This window comes from Balaenoptera physalus, assembly GCF_965194825.1.
Source record: "Balaenoptera physalus genome assembly, chromosome: 11".
NCBI lineage: Eukaryota > Metazoa > Chordata > Mammalia > Artiodactyla > Balaenopteridae > Balaenoptera > Balaenoptera physalus.
The window spans coordinates 81,695,269-81,722,728 of NC_138896.1; the positions used below are offsets into that span (position 1 = coordinate 81,695,269).

The 27,460-nt window shown below is 37.3% G+C and overlaps 1 protein-coding gene across 16 annotated transcripts in view; it reads right to left on the reverse strand.

Annotated features, from left to right (window-relative positions):
- Positions 1-27,460, reverse strand: part of FHIT (fragile histidine triad diadenosine triphosphatase) — a 1,480,075-nt gene that overhangs the window by 624,598 nt on the left and 828,017 nt on the right. The gene's annotated exons all lie outside the window — the stretch shown is intronic.

Consider the following 27,460-nt stretch of genomic DNA (forward strand, 5'->3'; position numbering starts at 1 on the left):
TTAAAGCAAGTGGCACAGGTCAGTACAAGATCTGCAGCATCACAAAGCATTTCAACCAATTTGCACACAAATCTCCTGACATGGGTGCCCTGAATCTGTGGTTGAAACTGTGATTTACTTCTTAGAAGCTCAACACATGTCAAATATGAGAGCTTTTCTGTTTAAATTTTGGGGTGGGAGGGGCAAAAAATATTTTCATCTCATTTTCTGATCAAATTAGTCTCTCTTACCATATTTGTTGTTTGTTTCTAGGACTAATGATACTAGCAGGTGTGAGCTGTGAACTCATCACAAATAAGAGGGGGTCCTTCCTTGTCTCTGTTCTCTCACCACCTGCACAGTGTCTGGCATTTAAGTGTTCGATTAATCATGGGAGAGAGCAGTAAATGACATGCAAATGTTATAGCGTATATGAATGTATTATCATCGCATAGGTGAATGAGGCTGAACACCTTATCTATTCAATGGTACATCCAGTTTTATGAACTCTTCTGTGACTCTGTTTCTTCATCAATAGAATGTGCATCATACTGCCTTCCCCAAAGGTTGTGATGAGGGATAAACAGGGTAAGATATACAAAAAACCTAATGAGCCTTTCGTAAAAGCTAGTGAAATACGGAACAAAAGCAAACACAAAACTAAAGCAAGAAAACAGCATGCTGTTTAGACAAATAAGAGATTAAACAATAATGATGATAACTATACATAATAGAGCCTCAGGAGGCACCCCCAGGCTCTCCGAAAGCTCCTTCAACTTCCTCATGTTACGTACCTCTAGGAATCAAAATGGAAACACACTGTTTTGTCCAAATGTAGATGATGGTTAGAGAAGTAAGGTGGGTGACAGGTAAAAGTCTTCATTGAAATTGATGTAAAAGAAACAGGTGGGAATCCCAGATTCTACTTGCCCATGAAAGAAAGGCTCACTATTTTCCTGGAGAGAGGCCAAGCAGGAGATGGGAAGAAGGGAAGAGAGTTGGTAAAGATATTTATTCCTCTAGTTCCTCCCTGGGAGGTCACCTCCATCTGGCTTCCTCAATGGAAGGTCACTGTCCTCTCGAGGCAGGTTCCTCCCACACCTCAATCCTTTGTGGTTCCAATACCAGCTCCCTCCCCTTGTCCCTTCAGGTCAAGGAGTAATGACAGCTCTACTATTACTGATCTCAGTTTATACATTTTCTGTGGTTCCCCTACACTCAGTCCACAACTTTGTCAATAGTCCTCTTGTAAATAAACTCTTCAACTCATCTTGATTTGAATGTGCCATCTGTTTCCCATTGAGAACCCAACTGATAGAGCCTTGCAAATTGTGCTTTTTGTCTAGGAGCACCACACCACCATTGTTCTCCAAACATTCTGTGCTTTTCTACAGCTCCTGTGTCTGTACATTCCATGCTGCTTTTAAGTTAAATGTCTTCCCACTGTTTCTGACTTCATGACTTCTCAAGGTGGTTCTTTTAATCAAACCTCCTTTGATCCCACCATGGGCAGAATTAGGGGCTCCTTCTGTCATATTCTACATCTACAACTTTGACAACACATTATATTGTGTACATGTGGGGAATGGCTAAGTCTCAACATCTACCACTACACCTGATACCCAGTAGATAAAAACAAATGAGCATTGAATGCTTGAATGAAATTATTGCCGTCACATATATTCTTCACAGAGTTTTACCCATCCAGTCAACTGTTACTGGCAATCCATTTAGCAACATGGAAGCACCAAATACTCAGAGCCCTGAAACTGAGATCTTCCTGGGAACCCAAAATTCAACCTACATTTAAGATTTATTTATTAAAAAACACATAGGGGAAGCAAATAAGAAGATATGCTTTGAATCTGAGCTTGCAGGTTATACGTTTTCTTTAATAATCTGATTTACTGAAAAAATAAATGGCAAATTGTTGAATAATGAAGGATTTTTTTAGTAGTTACTGAGTTATAAATTCTAAGACGGATCTTAAAATCATATATACATACATACACACATATATTAGTATATTAAAATAACAACTGATTCAAACTCACCTAAATAGCTTATACTCATTAAAACAATGTACTTTTCTGGTAAGTAATAATATTTTCTTCCCTCACACAACTCATTTCTCATGTAGATATTTCCAAAGAAGGCTGCATTACTGTCACAGACCCTTCTGTTCTTAGAACTTAGGAGGTCATTTCTTATAGAGCAAAATGTCTAACACATGTAGATTTCCAAAGCTTTAGCATCTTTCTTAGCTTTTAATATCTACTATGATATCACTGCCCAGAAAGTCAATTCCTAGTCAAGGATTTTTAAATAATCTGACTCTGGATGTTCAGAACTTTAGTTAGCTCTCAATTGCTAAACTGTGGAACTTTTCTCCTCCTCTCATGAAAATATGTATCAATAAAACACACCTGATTAACAGCCTAGACCAAGCAGCATGCAAAATTCATAGATGCTAATGCCTCATAGCAGGGTACTTCGTATTTACAAATCATTTTGCCTCCATTTAATGACCAAATCATTGGTGTTCTAAATAAAACACATATAGTATGGCAACTATTTACTTGCCAATGAATGGCTATTGCTTTCCATTATTCACTTCCACTTCAGAAAATGACTCCTCAAGAAACCCTACAAACCATTTGTTTGTATACAGCTGAGTTTTTGTAAAAGGAGGAAGGGGCTACCTTTAGTTAACAAACCATATGCTAATAAGCACTTTTCATGTGATATTTATTTTCATCCTTCAGCAACCCTTCAAGGCAAGGTCAGAGAGGCTAAGAGACTTGCCCAAGGTTAGGCAAGCAAGACAACAAGCAGTTAAATCTCTGATGCCCAATCTCAAGTTCTTACTATTATATCATCCTGACTACCTATGTAGGCTAAGGTGTCATGTATAGCAACTGAAAATATCTACATGATAGGGTCCACTTGTGATTCTTCTTTGTCCCATTATGTCTGCCCTCTGAGGAGAGTGAGGGACAAGAAAGGAAGAGATTTTTGTGTCAGTCCATTATCACTGATCCTCATCACCAGAGAACTATTCTGTAAAATGAACACAACCTTCCTCTAAAAATGCTAAATGCTAGTAGACCCTGGCCTGGCCCTTTCTTTTTCATTCTCAGAGGATCAGTGTTCTTAATGTTGTAGCATCAATTCTTTTCAATTAAGCCAGGTCCTATTCCTGCCTGGACATTCAGCTCTCAGACAAATGGCTTCAATTATCCAGGGCCTGTTTCTCAACCAGGAGCCAATTCCCTGGGATAAAATAGATAACGTTCTTCAATGTCCCTCCAGAGTTTTTTTTTTTTTTTAAATTTAAGAATATAACATTTCAATGAATTGTCTAGGGAATAAATTGTTTTTATTGGAGGGAAAATTGCTAATTCTGCTCCTTTCTAAAGACAATGGAAATTCTAAGCAAACTTTTATCCTAAAAAACCATGAAAGATAGGAAAAATACAAACCACATCATAAAACAACAAATAAACCCTTCTAGATTATATTCTTAGCCAAAATTCATTTGATGAATTTGAAACACTGGATACATTATGAACAAATTTACCTTGATTTATTATGCAAAATCATCATTAGCAGTTTGAATTATTTCACTGCTTATTGTTTTTAAAAATCCTATATTTTTAAATAATTGAGGTAAAAGTTACATGCGATGAAACAGATTTTATAATGCATAAGTTTTGACAAATGTATACACACATGAAACCAAGACCCTAATCAAGTTAGAGACCATTTCCATCACCCTAAGAAGCTTCCAGTGGCCCCTCCAGTCAAGCCCCTTCACCTCTATAGGCAACTGCTGATATGATTTTAATCCTCACAGATAAGTTTTACCTGTTTCTGAATATAAATGTAATCATACAATATGTACTCTCTTTTGTCTCCTTCTTTCAACTGTTTAAGATTCATCCATGCTTTTGTGTTTACCAGGAGTTATAATTCTGATGGCTGAACAGTACTGCACTATACAAATGAGCACCCGTTTATTCTCTTGACGGATTTAAGAATTATTTACAATGTAGGGCCTTAATGAATAAAGTTACTGTGAACATTTGTATAGAAAAATTTTTGTGGACATATGTTTTCATTTTTCTTGGGTAAATACACAGAGAGGAGCATTGCCGGGTAATAAAGTATATGTTTAACTTTATGAGAAACGGAACTATTTTCCACAGTGGCTGTATCATTTTATATTTTAGCCAGCAATGTGTAAGAGTTTCTGTTACTCATGGTCATCAGTTAACACAGACTTTAATTGTTGCTATTCAAGTGGGAACAGAGATATCTTATTCTGTTTTTTTTTTTTTTCATTAGTCATAGCTAATGATATTGAATACCTTTTAATGGAATCATTGGTCATATATAAAACACATATTTATATTTATACATTTGGATAATGTCTGTTGAAATCTTCTACCCTTTACATAAATTGAGTGGGTATTTTTTTTTGTTATTCAAGTGTAGGAGTTCGTTATTTTTTTTAAGTATATATTCTAAATACATGCCCTTTATTAGACATACGCATAAGTATTTTCTTCCAGACAGTAGCTTGCCTTTTCATTTTTCTTTGTTTTTTCTTTTTTTCATTTTTCTTAACTGAGTCTTTAGATAAGCAGAAGCTTTCAATTTTAATGAACTCCAATTGATTATTTTTTTTCTTCTGTAGTTAGTGCTTTTTGTTTACTCTCTAAGAAATCTATCTAGCCCAAGGTCTCTAAGATATTTTTCTACATTTTGTTCTAGAAGCTTTACAGTTTTAGCTTTTACATTTAAGTCTATGATCCACCTCAAAATAATTCATATTTTTTTTCACTCTTTTTTCTTACTGTTCTTTAGCTTGGGTAATTTCTATTTATATGACTTTAAGTGCACTAACCTCTTATCACGCAGAGTCTAACTGGCTGTTAATCCCATCTATTACATTTTTCATTTCAGCACTTTTCAATTCTAGTATTTCCTTTTGTTTCTTTTTATATTACCATTTCTCAGTCAAAAGTCCCCATCTGTTCAGGCACTACATCAAACTTTTTCTTTATGTTCTTGAACATTGTTATAATAGCTATAACTGCAATATCTTGGTCATCTTGGCATCTGTTTCCAGTGACTGCTTGTTTTCTTGATTGGATATCATATCTTCCTGCTTCTTCACACATATCATAATTACACATGATACACAACAAGGTGTCTGGATTATCTTTTCTTCCCTTAGAGATATGAAGTATTATTTGGGCAGTCAATTAAATTTTTGGCAGAGCCTCTTGACCCTGTCAGGCTTTTTTTTTTTTTTTTAATACTCTGTTAGAGTGGACCTATTTGGTTCTACTCTTAGTTTGAAGGAAATGGTCCTCATTCTAGATTATGATCTTACTCCTGAAGTGTGGCTTTTCTATATTCTCAATTAAGTTTCTGAGCTGTTCAGCCAGAACTTTCCATTCTGGCCAGGACTCCAACATCTCTCAGCACTGTATGACCTTTGGAATCTCTGTTGAGCATTCAGCCCTGCAGAAGTCATCCTCTGCTAGGTCCTATAGAGTCCCACTCTGTGCATGCACAGCAGAGCCCTGGCAAATAACATGCAGGTTACCACCAGGAGTCTACTTCTGTGTCCTATTCTGCACAGATTCCTCTTTCCAGTACACTGTCAAATTGTAGCCACTTCAGCAGCTCTGAACTTCCAACTCAAATGAACACCATGGCTCTCCACTGTGGCCTCCCCTCGAGATATAAGGAAATCTTGCCTGTTTCCTTCCTTTCAAGGATCATACCTCTACTGGCTATTTTCCAATGCCTAAAATCAGTTGTCCTATACATTTTGTCCAGTTTTATAGTTGTTTACTGTGGTATAGTAAACTGTGCCAGTTATACTATCATGGTTGATATTCAATCTTAACATTAAATTGGTAGGCAGTAGACCAACTACATATATTTATGTCAATTGATGACCTTTGAGAGAATACTGCTCAAGTGAAATCCTAATCAAGGTAACCAATATAAAGGCAGGCTCAAGAGTATTTCATGCAATGTCTTTAAGTCGTAGAGAAAAACAGTCAGGATTAACCATGTTGGCAATAATTTCTACACTACATAAAAACGGTGTTTGTAACATATCTATATTAGCCTAATAAAGAAAAGTGTCTGCTACAACAGTAAGTGATTCACTGCTTATGTCAGAGAGCTTTGGAACCTTCATTCTTCACACATAGTGTCATTTTTTTTCATAATATGTTAGAGGAAGAGCCATTAGAAAAACTTATGTCATAAACATTAAGTTTATGGATACATGCTTGAATTAACAACATATTTGGCCAAGATTGAAAATGACTTCATGTTTTCTGAGGCCCAATTCAGTTAGAACTTGAGGTCAAGTAAAAAATCAGGTCTAAAAGCTGACATAAAAATAGATTTCCTCTCTACCCTCCTCTTTCAGGTACTAATTAATTTTGTTGGGAGTGTTTTTTCTACTCAAACTACAGACCCCCTCCCAGAAAGAAATTCCTCCTAGGGCTTTCATTAGCATCAGTTCACTGAAGATGCCCAAATCAGTATTCCAAGGTCAAACCTCCCCCTAAGTTTAAATATCCACCTAGATATCTACCTTGAACTCAACATCTCCAAAACATAATTCCTTCTCTTCCTACAAAAATATGTACCTTCTCCTGAACCTCCGTTCTGGCTGCATTATGTGCCTAGTCACCCAGAAGTGAACTCTCTCTCCTCTCATTTACCCTTTCATGTATCCAATCCATCACTAAGCCCCCGTAGTTCCTGGCTTTCATTATATCTCAAGTTTGTCCCCTTGTTTCCACCCCTGCTCTACTGAGAACTTTTGTTCATTGCTCACCTAATCTGTTTCCACAGCCTTCAAATGGTCTCTTCCCTCCAATCTATCCATAACTCAGCTCCCAACTGCTCTTCTTAAAACATCAATTTGACCAGATCTTTTCATCCTTTAAAATGCTACCAAATATACCCAGACATCTCCAGCATAAAGTTCACATTGCTTTTGCTTCTTCCCATCTCTCCTGCCTTAAGTCCCATGTCTCCTCATTGATAATTTACACTCTAGCGACACCAAACCATTGAGAGGTTGCTTGAATGTATCATACAATTTCAGGATCTCAACCTTTTGCAACAGTCAGGCCATCTGCCTGAGATTAAATTCCTACTCATACCTGGGACCCAGATCAAACGTCTCTACCCCTGAGCTCCTGAAAAGTAGGAGAACCAGTAGAATAGCCTGGTTCTTCTAGCCTCTGTTTTGTCTTGATCCACTTCTTTTACTACACTACATTTAAAATGATCTGTTGGTCCCCTACTAGATGGTAAATGCCTTGTGAAAAGGAAGTGTAACAAATGTATATTTCCTCACCCATGAACTAGCACAATGCTTCACCCACAGGGTACCTCCAATAAATGCTGGGTGACAGATAGATGAGTTACAGAAAAATATCCACTTCCATTAAAGCACAGAGGGAACACTGAAACTGCTCTCAACGGCAATTCTGAAGTGTGGGGTGTTGCCCAGTGGCTGTGACCAAAGCTGTTGAAATCAACATCAGTATGACAACCGGCACTTTAAAATTCAGAAAAAGCATCTAGTTATTGTCATGACCAGCCACTGCCTATGGCCTATATTTTCTTTGCTTACTTAAAATATGACTAGACTAGTTTTCAAATCTATGTAATTTTTAGCTCATCACATATACAGTGTATATATGTGTGTGTGTATATACATATATATAAAATATATGGATAAATGGATATGTAGTACACATGCAGTTATACATTAAAAAAAAAATGAAACAATCTAGAGATGAGAGGTGTTAGGTTTTTTTCCCCCCTATCTTGTGATGATCATTTGGCAAGTAATTTTAATTTTTCAGTAATTTTTAAAAATATTTGAACTGGCAACCTAAGAGCATGGATCTGCCCAAAATGAGTATCTTTGGTAAATATGGACTTCACAAATCACCTTCCATTTTTTACCTCAAAATTCTCTGTAAATCTTATACCCATTTTATAAAAGAGAATGCTGAGGAAAATTAGAAAACTGTTCTAGGGAGCTACCTTATTGTACCCTGTTTGTGGCAGATCCGGTACTAGGGGCTACCTAAAGAGCTTGGAATGGGTCCACACCATTAGGGCAGATGCCTTTCCAAAGCCCATAGTAGATGCTCAATGTATATTTGAATGGCTGATGATGCTAATGATATTAATTTTAGTTACTACTTAATGAGCATTTACTATGTGTGAAGCAGCGTGTTGAAGTGCCTCACATGCATTATCGCATTAGTCTCAGGATAACTCTGTGAGGTGGGTGTTATTGCCTCTTTACATAGAAGAGGTAACCTAGAGGTGGAGAGGAAGGAAAAGAACAGCAAAACTCCAGCAAGAAGACCCAAGTCCTATCTTGCCTCTGACACCAGCTTCCTGTTCAGAGAGTAAGACCAGACTACTTCTAATGCTGCTTCTAGCTTTAGCATTCCAGGATTTGAATCAAAATGTTATTAAAACTGTTTGTGAGAGAAACAGAGGTCGTGCTTTATAATAAAATCTCTATTAAAAATGCATTTTTTAGTGTAGTAAACCTTCTTAAAGGAAATGAAGAGGATTAAATCAAAGTAGTCTAAAGTCACTAGAAGTACATAGTGCCCTTGTCAGTGGCACTTTTTAAATAAGACGATGTAGCAATTGCTTCAGGGCCTTCCTTTTATTTTTCAATATTATTGGAATGAAGAGCAATAATAATTTCTAATATATTAAAGTTATCATTCTTTTCTACAATTTAATTTAAAAAATATAAAAAATAATCGCAACAGTATTTCTGAAGTACATTTTAAAAAATACACCCAGATAGATGAACATTCACAAATTATTTGACGGCCAATTGCAAAGGTAGGAGCAGGGTCAGGGGAGTTAGAGAGGAGGGAGAGCAATGACTGCTCATTTGAGAACTTAATCTTGATTTAGGGTTTTGGTTGTTTCTTTTAACTCAAACTGTTTCCATAACAGGTTATATAAAGTTAGGTTTCCGCACCTATCCCATTAAAATTCTAGTTACTTTTCACAATACAATCCTCATAATTATGTAAAAATTGGCAAGGCCCTGCTAATGACAACTCCTATATTTTTACACCATTAGGCCCAGACCTTATAAAAGAGGTGCCAAGAAAAGGCATCTTCATTATGTAAGTCACTGTCTTGTGGAGTTATCTCTGGAATGGCTTAAATGCTTCCTCTACCTTTACTTAAATGGTATCCGAACACAAGTGTTAGTAGAAATGTCAGTGCTTGGGAACTAGAAATGCTGTTACCCAACCCAGCAAGACCGGGAAATGCTGAATATTCTACCTCTTTCTCTGAAAAGTCAGAAAACAAAGAGACTTGTGAAGCTCCACTTAAACCAACCTTCCAGACTTACCCGAGCAATGTCAACCAGCCCTTCACCACCATATTTTTCCTTCCCTCCGAAATACCTATTAACACTGTGTAGAACATAAGGGAAGGATTAACCTATGACTGTGGCTTATCTGTAATTTATCTATTTAGAATATTATACTAAATTATAGATTTAATGTCACCAGTCTGTTTGCTTGTCTCTACCTCACTTTATTTCTCTCTTCTCTTCTTGGTCTCCTTTCCCCCTTTCACCTCCACACTTGGATTATAAATTACTGGTCCACGGCCAAAAAAGTCAGGAGTACAAACTCAATAAACAAACAACCCAAAGCTCTTGACTTCCTGATGGCAAACTTATATGAAATTAGTGACAATTACTTCAATATGCATTAACCTCTTTCTAACAAGCTGCTTCTTTTATTCGCAGTTCTCAATATGCTTTAGGATGTCTTTCATTTCTTCCTTATCTTGGCTCCTACTTCTCCCACAGACTTCAAAAAAAAAAAAAAAAATGTTTGGTGGTTGATATGATCAGTGCACTTCCTCTGAAATTAAAGTTTCTTTTGATATTGAGCTCAGTACATTTAAAGTGGAAATCAAATGACTCAGGCTGGTTTTAAAGATTTAAGCCAATAGTGAAGAATTTAATATGCTGGTGTTGGGTTTCATAATCAAATAGAGAAGAACCTGTTTCTGTTTTAAAATCTACCCAACCAAAATTTCAAAGTGTCTCCAAAATTGTATTAAATTTGTATTAAATAGAAATATTCAACAAATATTTAGTAAAGGCCTTTAAGTGCCAGACACAGCTTTGGGTGCTGGGGATACAACATAACCTGCGTAGACCTTGCTTTTGCCTTCAGGAGCTTTTAGTCTGGCAGAGAAGTTAGATATTAATTTCATAATTAAATTTGTAGTGATCTAATTACAATTGTGATCATTGCCATGAGGGCGATAATTGAGCTGATCTAGCCTAGTCTGAGGGTAGGGAAAGTGAACGAGGATGGGATCAGAGAAGGATGACTTCAGAAAGAGGCATTTAAGCGAAGACCTAAAGAATGAGGGGGGTCTCAGTGAACTTTCAGATAGACAGAACAGCATCAAATGGGAAGAAGCTTGCCACGTCTGAGAATAGAGAAGGCCAGTGTGGTTGCAGTACAGACAGCAAGGCAGAATGGTGTCAGACTAGTCAGAAAATAAGCAGGGCCAGCATCATAGGAGCTCAGAGGCCATCTTAATAATTTAGGACTTTATGCTAAAAGCAATGGCAAGTCATCGAAGGTTTTAAAAGCAGCAGATGAACATGACCAGGTTCACAGATTCCCCTGGCTCAGTGAAGAGACCCAACAGTTCTTGGTGATAGTGGGGAAGCCAGTGATTATCCCCATCATGTCCATTAATTACCAGAAAAAAACACCACAAAGAATAAGCAATCAAGGAAAGAGTACAACTTCAGTGGAACTCCCTCAGCTTCCACCCTCTAACCAAACTGCCATTCCTAAATCTGTATTTCAAACTTCTGGTGCAAACAGCTCTGGCAGCCATGTGAAAATAGGTCAAAGGTAGTAAGTAGGACTGAAAGCCAATGGACTAATTAGAGGGTTATTGTCTAGGTAAGTGATCTTGGTGATTCAGGAGCAGAGAAAAGTGAAGGGACAGGAGCCACAGAGAAGGTGGAATCTATAGTATTGTCCATGGTGAATCTCCTTATTGGGATTATTACATACAGTTTTCAAAAATGAATGGTTTGGGTTCCTCTTGAAATTTGCATGACACTGGAATATGCTCACAAATTCTAATTACTTTTTCAAATATAAAACAAATAAAAATTGACCCTGCCAGAGGAATAAAGCCAACAATATTTAATCAATCTCAAATCCTTTAGGAACTTACCAAAACGACAACTCATAGTTTAATTATAAACAATTCTCACCTAACCATTTAAAAAGACCTATTAAGAATGTGTGCTAGGCAACACAGTCTAGATTTAGTTACTTTTTGCAACTGGAAGTATTAAGTCTTGGGCTTCTACTTATTCAAAATTAACTTCCTCCCCTGATAATCCAATTCTGTGAGGTTTTACTCAATGTTACTCTACATAAGCTGGACAAAAAGTATTAAATTGAGTGATAGTACATCTTTTATTAAAAAATAAACCATGTTAGTTATAATAACAGCCTTTGGAGACTGAAAGGTATGGCCAGTGGGGTCTTCCATTCTAGCTTTCTTACCTCCAATGTGCTAAGAAAATGAAAAAATAAACCCACTCACTAGATTGCCTACAAGACAACCTCTCAAGCAAAGTAATGACATTTATATAAAGATAATTCCAGCATGGAACTATATAGAATATGCATATCAAAGTAACAGCTTGGTTCTAAAACCTGTGGAGCCCAAAGTCAAGACCAAATAGCATAATCAATTCTCCCATAAGCATTTAGAATGTTTCCTTAATGTTGAGATGTGATAATAGTTGGGTGGCAGTGTCTTTTTGAAAAAGTCTGTTAAGGAGGAGAGACTGCTACTCGCTGAATCAGCTCTTGCAGTTTCCTTTGTTGTCCAATAGCCAGATAACAGGATATCAGAAAAAAATGAAAAAATGAGAAACAGGACAAGTTAAAGCATGTGATCAAAACCCGAGTTTGACAAGATTTATAAGACATCTGGGATTCTGGAAGAAGAAAGGAGAGAGACTTTAAGAGTAGCAGTGGTGTATGTTAGTGAAAGAAGGGAGAGAAAAGATGATAAAAGATTTCACTTCATGTTATGAAAGAATTCTTCCTTTTTTCTGTTTTGCAAAAAAAAAAAGAAAGAAAAATACAAACAAACAAAAACTGTAGTGAAGATTTTTAAATGCTTTTGAATTATTCTGGATGCCAGATTTATTATTCTTTGAATGTAATACCATCCTTAAGCAGAGCCCAATAAGATGTAATTTTATATGTTTACAGTAATATTGAAAATACCAATACTATTATACCTTCTTAAAATAGGCATGCATGGAATAATAGTAATACCATTCTAAGAACATAACAGCTCAAGTTTAATTGAGGTTACTTCCATATGCTAGAGCTTTCCTCTGCCAGGACTGTTCTCCCCTCTATCCTAAATTTTCATTGGGTCATTGCCTGCTCAGATATCACATCTAAGTTTAAACATCTGTTCTGCAGAGAGATCCTCTCAGAACCTATAGCTGCAATGCTGTCCAAGAGGACTCCCTGCAATGATGAAAGTATTCTAAAGCCAAGTTGTCCTGTATGGTAGCCACATGTGACCACTTAACACCTGAAATATGGTAGTATGACTGGGGGGGTGAATTTTTAATTTAATTATAATTAAATTAAATAACTTTAAAATAAAAATAAAAGAAGTCTAAATATATAAAAGAAATCTAAATTACATTTAAATAGCCACATGGGGCTAGAGGTTACCTACCATACAAAATCACAGGCAAGACAAAGCCTAAGTTCTTTTATTTTGTTAATATTCTGTATGTCTCCTTTGTAGCACCTGGCACATTTGCAGTTGTATAGTGTTTATAATTATTTGTTTAATGACCATCCTCCCCACTAAACTATCAAGACTGTCTTGATCCCACTCAAATAGTCCACACCTAACACACAGTGCCTACTCAAAGAGCTACTGACCGACTTATTTAAATAAAACTTTTCATTATTTTATCACTTAATATCAGCGAGTAATTTGTTGGTTACATGAATACCAAAAGCTGATGTAAGAAAACTGGAACACTAGCTGTTTACAAGGTGTGAACGTTCTGGTAAAGTCCAGAAAGTGCTACCAGAAATTATCAAAATCTGTGGGAAAATGTGTTTGCTACAGATTTTTCCTAAACACACACACACACACACACACACAAAACGCACACATACAAACATACAAACATAGCTGCCTTCAGAAAAGAGTCTTCTATTTTGCTCTATAATCTGTTCTGGCTATGATAATGATGACACTCTTCTGCAAACGAGAAAATTCAATGCAAAACAAATTCACAATTTAGCACAGGAAGGTGTAAGAAAGTTGACACAAAGAAGCTGTCCCTCCCTAGTTTAAATGAACATTTTATATTCAGAGCATAGTAGCTAATTTTATTAAATCCTTTTAAACATGTTAACTTCTCCAGAAGCAAATGTTCAATAGTTATTCTTTGTCAACTTTGAAATTGAAAGAAAAATATACTGTCATAATACAGTATGCAATACAGATACCTTAATGCCCCCAGTGGGAATGGCGACATACAGGCACGGACGGTATCGATGAAGGTACAAATTCCAGAGAAGAACAGTGGCTACAATTCACTGGCAAATATATGTGGTTTGTTCTTTCCCAATTAACTGGTTTGATCATTCACCCGTATATGCATCTCTCCATACATATGTCTGCCCTTTATAGTTATAGTATCTTTCACCATGGAACACACAGTCTGCATTCAAAATCAGAAAAGTACACGGGCAACTAAGATATAAGGCTGGAAGGAAAGCAGCACCCAAGACAAGTAGATAGCTCATACTGGGAAGAACCATTAAGATAAGACAGTTCAAATGCTTGCAACAAACAGAGATCCAAAGTACTTCCATTAAGAATTTCTAATAAAAAATGCTAGTGCATAGCCTTCCCTCTCATTATGAAATCCTGAATTGAGACTCAACCTAAGAGAACATGGGGTGGGGCTGTAAGAACACATAAAAATTGAATAACGCATATGTGTTACATGAATTCATGGATTAATGATTAAGACAATCAGTGAATGGTTTAAATAAATAAGAGACAGTTCATTGCATCAATGTTTTGAGTCAAATGAAGCAATGTAGGGACCATTATTATAAAAACCTGTAGTATCGACCCAAATAAGCTCACTATGAAGAGTGATAGAAAAGCATACAATTATAACTTGTGCCTAAATTTTCTTCATCTGGTGTGTGCCTATCTTTTCAGGTGGCCTAGCAGGTAAAACTTACAAACCAAGACCATCAGGGCTCATGTGGCCCTTTCATGTCTCTTCTCATGATGAGTCTAGAGACATTTAATCATTTGAAGGTTGAAATACTAAGAAATTTCTGCCAAGTGCTATTATCATTCAGCAATAATTTAAACAATGGAAGTATTTGTCAAAAGTACAGAACAACCTACACAGATTTAACATGTCAAACCAATATGATAAAACTATTTTACTATTAAGGTAATTTTAAGATGGGTATGACATTTTGCTTTTTTGTCTTCTGAAAAAATGAAAAATGTCTTTGAAGAGTTATCAATTCCTGACCTTCAAACACTGGCTATGGACGTAATGCAGAGATCATGGTGATTAAAACATGAATGTGAGCCTTATGGCCCAGGCTGGGAAGTTCATTCCATTATCACAAAGTAACTTGAAGAGAGATTCAACATGGAGTCATGAAAATAATGCGTTAACGGGAAGGAGAATACTGTCATCTACTGAAAGCACTACGAATCAGGTAAGTGATGCACATCCCCAGTCCCTGGAGATTTGTTCACGTGGCCTGGCTGAAACTGGTCGTGCAGAGTTTGACCTTTGTCTTTGGTTGTACAATGATAAAGACTCCACTTAATCCCACAGGAGTGAAAACGAGAGCATGTTACTGCTATGGGGTGAACAGCTAAAGGTTAATTGAGTTTTAGATACTTATCCCTAATTATTCAAGATTTTATCCTAATATCAATTTCTGCATTAATGCACAGGCACCCTGAGGCCATAAGGAATAGATTCATTCTAAATTTAAATATATCCTTCCACCCCAAAAGAGAAGCATTTTCCCCAGATAATTATAATCAGACTCCAACTTCCCAGATGAAGTAATTCAAATTAATCAAACATTCCTCAAAATATTGCTTTAAGTGAGTAAATGACTGAAAGAGTTATCTAGTTAATCCAAGCACTATAGATACTCCATGTTGAAATGTGAAACATTAATTAAATATAAATATGAAAATACATAGCATGTAATCTTTCTTAGGGAACTATATTCTAAAAATACCAAAACTTCAACTTAATAAGTTAGAGATACTTTTCACTTTCTGTAAGTAGAAAACTGAGTAATCTTGGTTCAACAAGAGTAAGCTTGGCATGCCATTTACTCCAGCATTCAAGGCAGGTCATTAATAAAAAAAAAAAAATTAAGTATTTTTAAGTCATTGGAATATGATTTTGTATAATCGGTCAATATCTTAAAAGGTACATCTATTTATTGTCACAATAAACCATCTGGTAAGTTTGAGAGAGCCATTTTTGAGAGGTAAGAATGTGCCTAATTTACAAAGCAAATAAAATTAAGGGAGATTGATTTGCATGGCAAAAGAATCCCCAGGTTAGGGGAAAACAAAAAAAAAACCCTGCCTTTGTATGTTTAAATTTACAATATTATCATTAATACATAACCTTTAAGACATACAACAGCAGCAACATCAATAACAATAGCTACAATTTATGGAGCAATTTGCGTCATCCACGTACTATGCTGAATCTATATATTTATTATCTCATTTAAGCCTCATAGCACTCCTAAGGGTTAGGTGCTCTCATTACTTTCCTTTTACAATGACAACAATGGGACTTAGAGTAACTTCTCAAGGTTGTATAACCTTGTTGGAAAAAGAAGATAAAGCAAAATTAAATTTTAATTTTTAAAAGGCTTTAGAGGAATGGAACTGTGAATATCTACATGCTTTCGCATGAGTCAAAGTTTAATTGTCTGACTGCGTATTTCCCATCTTTTCAGACATTTTTTAGAAATACAAACCAATCATCAATTATTATCACTACCAGCCTCCAACCACTCTGAGCCTTTTGAACTGATAAGGCAGAGATGGAGGGATGTTTCTTAGGTGATTTCATTCATCATATGGTATGCAATAGAGAATAGGGGACTAGCAATGTCTTGGTTCAAGCATGACTGGAAGTTTTATAATCTCAAAAGCATTTATAAAGTTCAGTCACTTCCCAGTTCTACCATGCCAGCAGGATGGCAACCACATAACAAAAGAGCCACATAGTGGTTTCTGGCACTTATTTTCATGACCAAGGACCTTGCATCCTTTGAAACGCCATGATTTATAAAATAACTAAATAGTTCACGGGTAACACCTCGGTGCTTGATGTCATCATACATAAATAATTCTACACTTCCCAAATATTCTGTTCTTGTGATTTGCCCCCAAGATTCTTCCCCAGCTTAGCAGAGGTGTGCTAAATTGCTTAATGGGGAAAAAAAAAATACTATTATACACGAAACAACAAAAAACACATAGAGCTATCCCACTGCGTAGATATAATTTCAAAGAACAGGGAAGAGAGTAGATTTAAAAGATCTGTCTACACTGACTCCCCTTCTCTCGTTCAATATCAGAGATGCCTATGTTTAATATTAGGCCTCTCTAAATCAGACTTCTTCAACCTTAGCTTACTAGGATTGCTGGCCTACACAATCATTATTCTTTTTCTGTGCAAGTGGATAGACTAAGGGCTTGAGGCTGTGATAATTGCTCTGTGAGTATGGCCTGTTCAAAAGGCCCAGAGTAACCACAATCTTAGGTCCACAATTGTGTCTCTGAAAATGTTTCTCAGAAGCCTAGAGCTGCACTGTCTAATATCATACCTGGTAGCTATAAGTAGCTGTTTACATTTAAATTTAATTAAATAATTAATAATTGCTACTACACTGGACAACACAAATACAGTTCTACTGAACTGTTTTGGCCTAGAGCAACATTTCCTAACCTGTTACCTTGGCAAGGGTTTTATATCAAGACCAGTCAATGGATTTAGGCTCACATGCCAACACTGGTCACTTTGAATTGGCTTCCTGGAGTAGAAAAAAATTGCAGTGCCTGAAATAGTGATGTCTCTCTGGGACACAGAATTGGGGAGTGGTGGCCACATATGCCAAATAAGACTCCTAAAGACCTTCTACCAGCAGTAATATAAAACTGCCAAAAATCAAAAACATGAGACTACCAGACCTCAGAGATTACCCATGTCTCTCCATGGGCCACTTAAAAATAAGCATGAAAGAAGTTTTTTCCCCCGGGCACTTGAAGCTAAATAAAGTCTTTAGTATCATCCCTAATCACAATCTAGGTCTGATCCAAGACAGACCAGTCATACTAATTAAGTCAGAAAATACTCTACAAATCAGTAATACAGATAATACTGATACAATATTTTAAATTCCTATTTACCTACATGAAAACCTTACCCTCTAAATAACACTCTTCTTTTTTCTGTTAAGTAAACAACTGTGCCACTGTTAACAGCTCCAACCTAGCACCCATATTCTTCCCTGATGGAGCTCGATAATCTCATCAGAGGTTTTTCTCCTCACTTAGGAATCATTTGGGGGTACTCTGAGTCCAACAGCCCTCTCAGAAACCAAACAGAACTGTACACAGTACATCAAATGCAGCGTCTGGTCTAAATTCCTAAATGACAAGCACAGCTAGCACAACACGCATTCGGAATGAGGCAGAGAATGAGAAATCAGGCCTCTACCTATCATTAGCCATCATCTCCCCAGACGCTAACTCCACTCCCTGCCAAACCACCCTTACCTGCCAGAGACCTCTTGCTGATGTCATGATTACCTTGTCAAATCAAATTTAGCAGTACACAAGCCATCAGGAGCGACATTCCTCCTTTTGCATTTTCATTCACTAGGAACGTATGAACTCTACTGAGTCGGTAGACTCTCCGTTATCTGCTGCAATTCTAAACCATTTGAATTGCATCACTAAAATGAATTGGCACTGAAAACAAAGTAATACGAATGCATATTGATAGAAAAGTAGGTAGGAACTAGGGGTCTCTTTCATGCTGGCTTTCCAGTGAAATCCGAGAACTTCGATGAGGCCGAAGTGATGTTTATTTCAGCTATGAACACTGGGTGAAATCTCATTTTATAAAGGCCTGAAGGACTTGCCAGTCATGGTTGTGATTGGTAATAAAACATAAATCACTGGAAACTTGAATTAGATATTCCTATCCCAAATCTCTGGAGCAGTCTCTCAACCGAGGGCCAATTTTCCTCCTTTCTCACCCCTTAGGTGTATTTGGCAATGTCTACTAACATTTTTGGTTGAGGGTGCTACTGGCATCTAGTGAGTAGAGATCGGAGATGCTACTAAACATCCTACAATGCACAGGAAAGTCCCCTCACAAACAAAAAAGTATCCAGCCCCAAATGTCAATAATGCCAAGGTTGAAAATCACACCCTAAAGCTGTGCATGGTCACTATCACTTACTTGATTATTTGGGGACTTACAATTTGCATGGACATGAGCTGCTTTTGGGGGGGGGGAGGGGAGATTCCGTCTGTCCATTCACAGATTTCAAGCTTAACAAATGCACTGTTACAATTAAAAGGTAAAGAGGTACAGCTATTAGTAAAAATATTTTTCAACATGGGCTGTTTTGCTATTTGTTCAATCCTTATTATCTAGTCTTCTTAACTAATAGGGTTATTTTATTTTTAATTCACCATCAGCATTTTGACAGTGAGAATTTGTTGGATCACTTTCTCACTGGCAAAAAGACATTAATTACCAAAAAGCAGAATGTGACCATCTTTACAAAACTAGGTATTTTCTGGAAAAATGTCAAAATTGCCTTACAACTTTAGAGAAGATTTTTTTTTAATTCTACAGTTACTATTACCTATTTAATAATAATGACTTTCACAATTCTTAAAGACAGAGTTCACAACAGAAATGATGGATAAAGCAGAATTAAGTGGTGTTATTTCCCATCTTTTAGAGAATCCAACTACATTTTGAGGGTTTGGTATCTCTGTGCCCATGCAAGAACGTGGTAAAGCACTTTTCTTTCACACATGCTATAGAAGGTTAAAGCAAACACACAGTAGTTAACCCCTAATAGTTGATTAGTCCCATTCTTGCTTTGTCATTTCCTTACCATGTACTGATCAGTGATGCTACATACATATATGTAAAAAAAATGGGAATCAATATTCCTCAGCATTTTCTACCATTAAGGCATGTTTAAAACCTGGCAACCTTCTGTGTCCACCTGTTACAACTTTTGCTGTCCTAAGTCTTTATTAATATTACCAGTAAAAGAAAACATCAAGTATCACCGTTTTAACAGCAGAAGAAAATGCTTGCACTTAGAAGGTTGGGTCTAAATCCTCAAATTGAATGAAATAATCTAAAATACTGAGAGGAGACCTTCAAGATGGTGGAGGAATAAGACATGGAGATCACCTTCCTCCCCACAAATACATCAGAAATACATCTACATGTGGAACAACTCCTACAGAACACCTACTGAACGCAGGCAGACCTCAGATTTCCCAAAAAGCAAGAAAATCCCCACGTACCTGGGTAGGGCAAAAGAAAAAAGGAAAAACAGAGACAAAAGAATAGGGATGGGACCTGCACCTCTGGGAGGGAGCTGTGAAGGAGGAAAGGTTTCCACACGCTAGGAAGCCCCTTCTCTGGCGGAGACTGGGGGTGGCGGAGGGGGGAAGCTTTGGGGCCACGGAGGAGAACGCAGCAACAGGGGTGCAGAGGGCAAAGCGGAGAGATTCCCGCACGGAGGCTCGGCGCCGACCAGCACTCACCAGCCCGAGAGGCTTGTCTGCTCACCCACTGGGGGCAGGTTGGGGCTGGAAGCTGGGGCTCTGGCTTCAGAGGTCAGATCCCAGGGAGAGGACTGGGGTGTCTGCATGAACACAGCCTGAAGGGGACTAGTGCACCACAGTTAGCCGGGAGGGAGTCTGGGAAAAAGTCTGGAACTGCCTAAAAGGCAAAAGACCATGGTTTCACAGTACGCAAGGAGAGGGGATTCAGAGCACCACCTAAATGAGCTCCGGACACCCACACAAGCCACGGCTATCAGCGCGGACACCAGAGATGGGCATGAGACGCTAAGGCTGCTATTGCAGCCACCAAGAAGCCTGAGTGCAAGCACAGGTCACTATCCACACCTCCCTTCCCAGAGCCTGTGCAGCCCGCCACAGCCAGGGTCCTGTGATCCAGAGAAAACTTCCCCAGGAGGACACACGGCACACCTCAGGCTGTTGCAACATCACGCTGGACTCTGCCACCACAGGCTTGCCTCGCATTCTGTACCCCTCCCTCCCCCCGGCCTGAGAGAGCCAGAGCTCCCGATTCAGCTGCTCCTTTAGCCCCGTCCTGTCTGAGCGAAGAACAGACGCCCGCAGGTGACCTACATGCAGAGGTGGGGCCAATCCAAAGCTGAATCCCAGGAGCTGTGCGAACAAAGAAGAGAAAGGGAAATCTCTCCCAGCAGCCTCAGGAGCAGTGGATTAAATCTCCGCAATCAACTTGATGTACCCTGCGTCTCTGGAATACCTGAATAGACAACGAATCATCCCAAACTGAGGAGGTGGACGTTGGGAGCAACTGTAGACTTGGGGTTTGCTTTCTGCATCTAATTTGTTTCTGGTTTTATGTTTATCTTAGTTTAGTATTTAGAACATATTATCATTGGTAGATTTCTTTATTGATTTGGTTGCTCTCTTCCTTGTTTTTTTCTACATTTAGATATATATATTTTTTCCTTTTTCTCTTTTTGTGAGTGTGTATGTGTATGCTTCTTTGTGTGATTTTTCCTGTATAGCTTTGCATTTACCATTTGTCCTAGGGTCCTGTCTGTCTGTTTTCTGTTGTGTGGTTGTTTTTTTTTTTTGTTTAGTATAGTTTTTAGCACTTGTTATTATTGGTGGATTTGTTTTTTGGTTTGGTTGCTCTCTTCTTTCTTTCTTTTAAAATTTTTGTATTACTTTTAAATTTTTTACTTTTAATAAGCTTTTTTTACTTTAATAACTTTATATTATTTTATTTTATTTTTTCTTTCTTTCTTTTTTTCTCCCTTTCCTTCTGAGCCATGTGGCTGGCAGGGTCTTGGTGCTTGGGCCAGGTGTCAGGCCTCAGCCTCTGAGGTGGGAGAGCCGAGCTCAGGACATTGGTCCACCAGAGACCTCCCGGCTCCACGTAGTATCAAATGGCAAAAGCTCTCACAGAGATCTCCATCTCAACGCTAACACCCAGCTCCATTCAACGACCAGCAAGCTACACTGCTGGACACCCTATGCCAAACAACTATCAAGTTGGAACACAACCGCATCCATTAGCAGAGAGGCTGCCTAAAATCATACTAAGCTCACAGACACCCCAAAACACACCACCAGACTCGGGCCTGCCCACCAGAGAGACAAGATAGAGCCCCAAACACCAGAGCACAGGCACCAGCCCCCTCCACCAGGAAGCCTACACAAACCACTGAACCAAACTTACCCACTGGGGGCAGACAGCAAAAACAATGGAAACTACAAACCTGCAGCCTATGAAAAGGAAACCCCAAACACAGTAAGTTAAGCAAAATGACAAGCCAGAGAAATACACAGCAGATGAAGAAGCAAGGTAAAAACCCACCAGACCAAACAAATGAAGAGGAAATAGGCAGTCTACCTGAAAAAGAATTCAGAGTAATGATAGTAAAGATGATCCAAAATCTTGGAAATACAATGGAGAAAATACAAGACACGTTTAACAAGGACCTAGAAGACCTAAAGAGCAAACAAACAATGATGAACAACACAATACATGAAATTAAAAATTCTCTAGAAGGAATCAATAGCAGAATAACTAGGGCAGAAGAATGGATAAGTCACCTGGAAGATAAAATAGTGGAAATAATGACTGAAGAGCAGAATAAAGAAAAAAGAATGAAAAGAATTGAGGACAGTCTCAACAGACCTCTGGGACAACAGTAAACGCACCAACATTCGAATTATAGGGGTCCCAGAAGAAGAAGAGAAAAAGAGGTGAAAACTTCCCTCACATCGGAAAGGAAATACTCAATCAAGTCCAGGAAGCACAGAGAGTTCCATACAGGATAAATCCAGGGGAAACAGGCCAAGACACATTTTAATCAAACTATTCAAAAATTAAACACAAAGAAAAAATATTAAAAGCAGCAAGGGAAAAGCAACAAATAACATACAAGGGAATCCCCATAAGGTTAACAGCTGATCTTTCAGCAGAAACTCTGCAAGCCAGAAGGGAGTAGCAGGACATATTTAAAGTGATGAAAGGGAAAAACCTACAACCAAGATTACTCTCCCCAGCAAGAATCTCATTCAGATTCAACACAGAAATTAAAACCTTTACAGACAAGCAAAAGCTAAGAGAATTCAGCACCACCAAACCAGCTTTACAACAAATGCTAAAGGAACTTCTCTAGGCAGGAAACACAAGAGAAGGAAAAGACCTACAATAACAAACCCACAACAATTAAGAAAATGGTAATAGGAACATACATATCCATAACTACCTTAAAAGTAAATGGATTAAATGCTCCAAACAAAAGACAAAGACTGGCTGAATGGATACAAAAACAAGACCTGTATATATGGTGTCTACAAGAGACCCAACTCAGACCTAGGGACAGATACAGACTGAAAGTGAGGGGATGGAAAAAGATATTCCATGCAAATGGAAATCAAAAGAAACCTGGAGTAGTAATTCTCATATCAGACAAAACAGATTTTGAAATAAAGACTATTACAAGAGACAAAAAAGGACACTACATAATGATCAAGGGATCAATCCAAGAGGAAGATATAGCAATGGTAAATATTTATGCACCCAACATAGGAGCACCTCAATACATAAGGCAAATGCTAACAGCCATAAAAGGGGAAATCAACAGTAACACAAAAACAGTAAGGGACTTTAACACCCCACTTTCACCAATGGACAGATAATCCAAAATGAAAATAAATAAGGAAACACAAGCTTTAAATGACACATTAGAGAAGATGGACTTAATAGATATTTATAGGACATTCCATTCCAAAACAACAGAATACACTTTCTTCTCAAGTGCTCATGGAATATTCTCCAGGATAGATCATATCTTGGGTCACAAATCAAGCCTTGGAAAATTTAAGAAAACTGAAATTATATCAAGTATCTTTTCCGACTACAATGCTATGAGACGAGATATCAATTACAGGAAAATATCTGTAAAAACAACAAACACATGGAGGCTAAACAATACACTACTAAATAACGAAGAGATTACTGAACAAATCAAAGAGGAAATCAAAAACTACCTAGAAACAAATGACAATGAAAACACGACAATACAAAACTTATGGGATGCAGCAAAAGCAGTTCTCAGAGGGAAGTTTATAGTGATATAATCCTACCTCAAGAAACAAGAAACATCCAAATAAACAACCTAACCTTACACCTAAAGCAATTAGAGAAAGAAGAACCAAAAAACCCCAAAGGTAGCAGAAGGAAAGAAATCATAAAAATCAGATCAGAAATAAATGAAAAAGTAATGAACTAAACAATAGCAAAGATCAATAAAAGTAAAAGCTGTTTCTTTGAGAAGATAAACAAAATTGATAAATCGTTAGCCAGACTCATCAAGGAAAAAAAAGGGAGAACACTCAAATCAGTAGATTTAGAAATGAAAAAAGGAAAAGTAACCAGTGACACTGCAGAAAGACAAAGGATCATGAGAGATTACTACAAGCAACTCTATGCCAATAAATGGACAACCTGGAAGAAATGGACACATTCTTAGAAAAGCACAACCTTCCAAGACAGAACCAGGAAGAAATAGAAAATATAAATAGACCAATCACAAGCACTGAAACTGAAACTGTGATTAAAAATTTCCAACAGACGAAAGCCAAGGACCAGATGGCTTCACAGGCGAATTCTATCAAACATTTAGAGAAGAGCTAACACCTATTCTTCTCAAACTCTTCCAAAATATAGCAGAGGGAGGAACACTCCTCAACTCATTCTACGAGGCCACCATCACCCTGATACCAAAACCAGACAAAGATGTCACAAAGAAAGAAAACTACAGGCCAATATCACTGATGAACATAGATGCAAAAATCCTCAACAAAATACTAGCAGACAGTATCCAAGAGCACATTAAAAGGATCATACACCATGATCAAGTGGGGTTTACCCCAGGAATGCAAGGATTCTTCAATATATGTAAATCAATCGATGTGATAAACCATATTAACAAATTGAAGGATAAAAACCATATGATCATCTCTACAGATGCAGAAAAAGCTTTCAACAAAATTCAACACCCATTTATGATATAAACCCTCCAGAACGTAGGCATAGACGGAACATACCTCAACATAATAAAGGCCATATATGACAAAACCACAGCCAACATGTCCTCAATGGTGAAAAACTGACACCATTTCCTCTAAGATCAGGAAAAAGACAAGGTTGTCCACTCTCACCACTATTATTCAACATAGTTTTGGAAGTTTTAGCCACAGCAATCAGACAAGAAAAAGAAATAAAAGGAATCCAAATCAGAAAAGAAGAAGTAAAGCTGTCACTGTTTGCAGATAATATGATACTATACACAGAGAATCCTAAAGATGCAGCCAGAAAACTACTAGAGCTAATAATGAATTTGGTAAAGCAGGATAGAAAATTAATGCACAGAAATCTCTTGCATTCCTATACACTAATGATGAAAAATCTGAAAGAGAAATTAAGGAAACAATCCCATTTACCACTGCACCAAAAAGAAAAAAATACCTAGGAATAAACCTACCTAAGGAGACAAAAGACCTGTATGCAGAAAACTATAAGACACTGATGAAAGAAATTAAAGATGATACAAACAGATGGAGAGATATACCATGCTCTTGGATTGGAAGAATCAACATTGTGAAAATGACTATACTATCCAAAGCAATCTACAGATTCAATGCAATCTCTACCAAACTACCAATGACATTTTTAACAGAACTAGAACAAAAATTTTCACAATTTGTATGGAAACACAAAAGACCCCCAATAGCCAAAGCAATATTGAGAAAGAAAAACGGAGTTGGAGGAATCAGGCTCCCTGACTTCAGACTATACTACAAAGCTACAGTAATCAAGACAGTATGATACTGGCACAAAAACAGAAATATAGATCAATGGAACAGGATAGAAAGCCCAGAGATAAATCCATGCACATATGGTCACCTTATCTTTGATAAAGGAAGCAAGAATATACAATGGAGAAAAGACAGCCTCTTCAATAAATGGTGCTGGGAAAACTGGACAGCTACATGTAAAGGAATGATATTAGAACACTCCCTAACATCATACACAAAAAGAAACTCAAAATGGATTAAAGACCTAAATGTAAGGCCAGACAGTAGAAAACTCTTAGAGGAAAACATAGGCAGAACACTCTATGATGTAAATTACAGCAAGATTCTTTTTGACCCACCTCCTAGAGAAATGGAAATAAAAACAAAAATAAACAAATGGGACCTAATGAAACTTAAAAGCTTTTGCACAGTAAAGGAAAACATAAATAAGATGAAAAGACAGAATGGGAGAAAATATTTGCAAATGAAGCAACTGACCAAGGATTAATCTCCAAAATTTACAAGCAGCTCATGCAGCTCAATATTAAAACAAACAAACAACCCAATCCAAAAACAGGCAGAAGACCTAAATAGACATTTCTCCAAAGAAGATATACAGATTGCCAACAAACACATGAAAGAATGCTCAACATCATTAATCATTAGAGAAATGCAAATCAAAACTACAATGAGATATCATCTCACACCAGTCAGAATGGCCATCATCAAAAAATCTACAAACAATAAATTCTGGAGAAGGTGTGGAGAAAAGGGAACCCTCTTGCACTGTTGGTGGGAATGTAAATTGATACAGCCACTATGGAGAACAGTATGGAGGTTCCTTAAAAAACTAAAAATAGAACTACCATACGACCCAGCAATCCCACTACTGGGCATATACCCTGAGAAAACCATAATTCAAAAAGAGTCATGTACCAAAATGTTCATTGCAGCTCTATTTACAATAGCCAGGACATGGAAGCAACCTAAGTGTCCATCGACAGATGAATGGATAAAGAAGATGTGGCACATATATACAATGGAATATTACTCAGCCATAAAAAGAAATGAAATTGAGTTATTTGTAGTGAGGTGGATGGATATAGAGTCTATCATACAGAGTGAAGTAAGTCAGAAAGAGAAAAACAAATACAGTATGCTAACACATATATATGGACTCTAAAAAAAAAAAAGAAATGGTTCTGAAGAACCTAGAGGCAGGACAGGAATAAAGACGCAGATGTAGAGAATGGACTTAAGGACACGGGGAAGGGGAAGGGTAAGCTGGGACGAAGTGAGAGAGTGGCATGGACATATGTACACTACCAAATGTAAAATAGCTAGTGGGAAGCAGCCACATAGCACAGGGAGATCAGCTCGGTGCTTTGTGTTCACCTAGAGGGGTGGGATAGGGAGGGTGGGAGGGAGACGCAACAGGGAGGAGGTATGGGGATATGTGCATATGTCTGGCTGATTCATCTTTTTATAAGGCAGAAACTAACACACCATTGTAAAGCAATTATACTCCCATAGAGATGAGAAAGAGAGAGAAAAGAGAAAGAAGAAAGAGAGAGAGAGAGACAGAGAGGAAGGAAGGAAGGAATGAAGGAAGGAAGAAGAGTAAAATAAAATAAAATAAAATACTAACTGAGAAAATAAATTACACCATGTATTTATCGTCATCTCCAACATCTTGCTTTGCCTCTGAATTTTCAAATCAACTATTTCATAAAATACTAGTCTTGATTAAATAAATAGAAGTGACCCCAAGTCATCTTTGTCTGGTTCTATGATATGCTATTTTTATCTTAAAAATATGAATTAAATGTTTCAGAAGGAATCTTGATCTTCCAATTTGGGAAGGAGAAAAGGACCAACATTTCATGCTTGGATTCTGATATCATAGTGGGAATTGACAAAACACTCAAAGATGAAGCAGGCTTTAACTCACATAAAAATTGCCAAAGGATAGCTCCATTTTGAACCAGTATGGAACATAATTACAACATCTTTAAAAAAAAAAAAAAAAAAATCCACCATTTTAAACCATGATAGCCCCTCAGCACAATCAAAAGATACACAATTGCTCAAAAAAAACGAAAGAAAC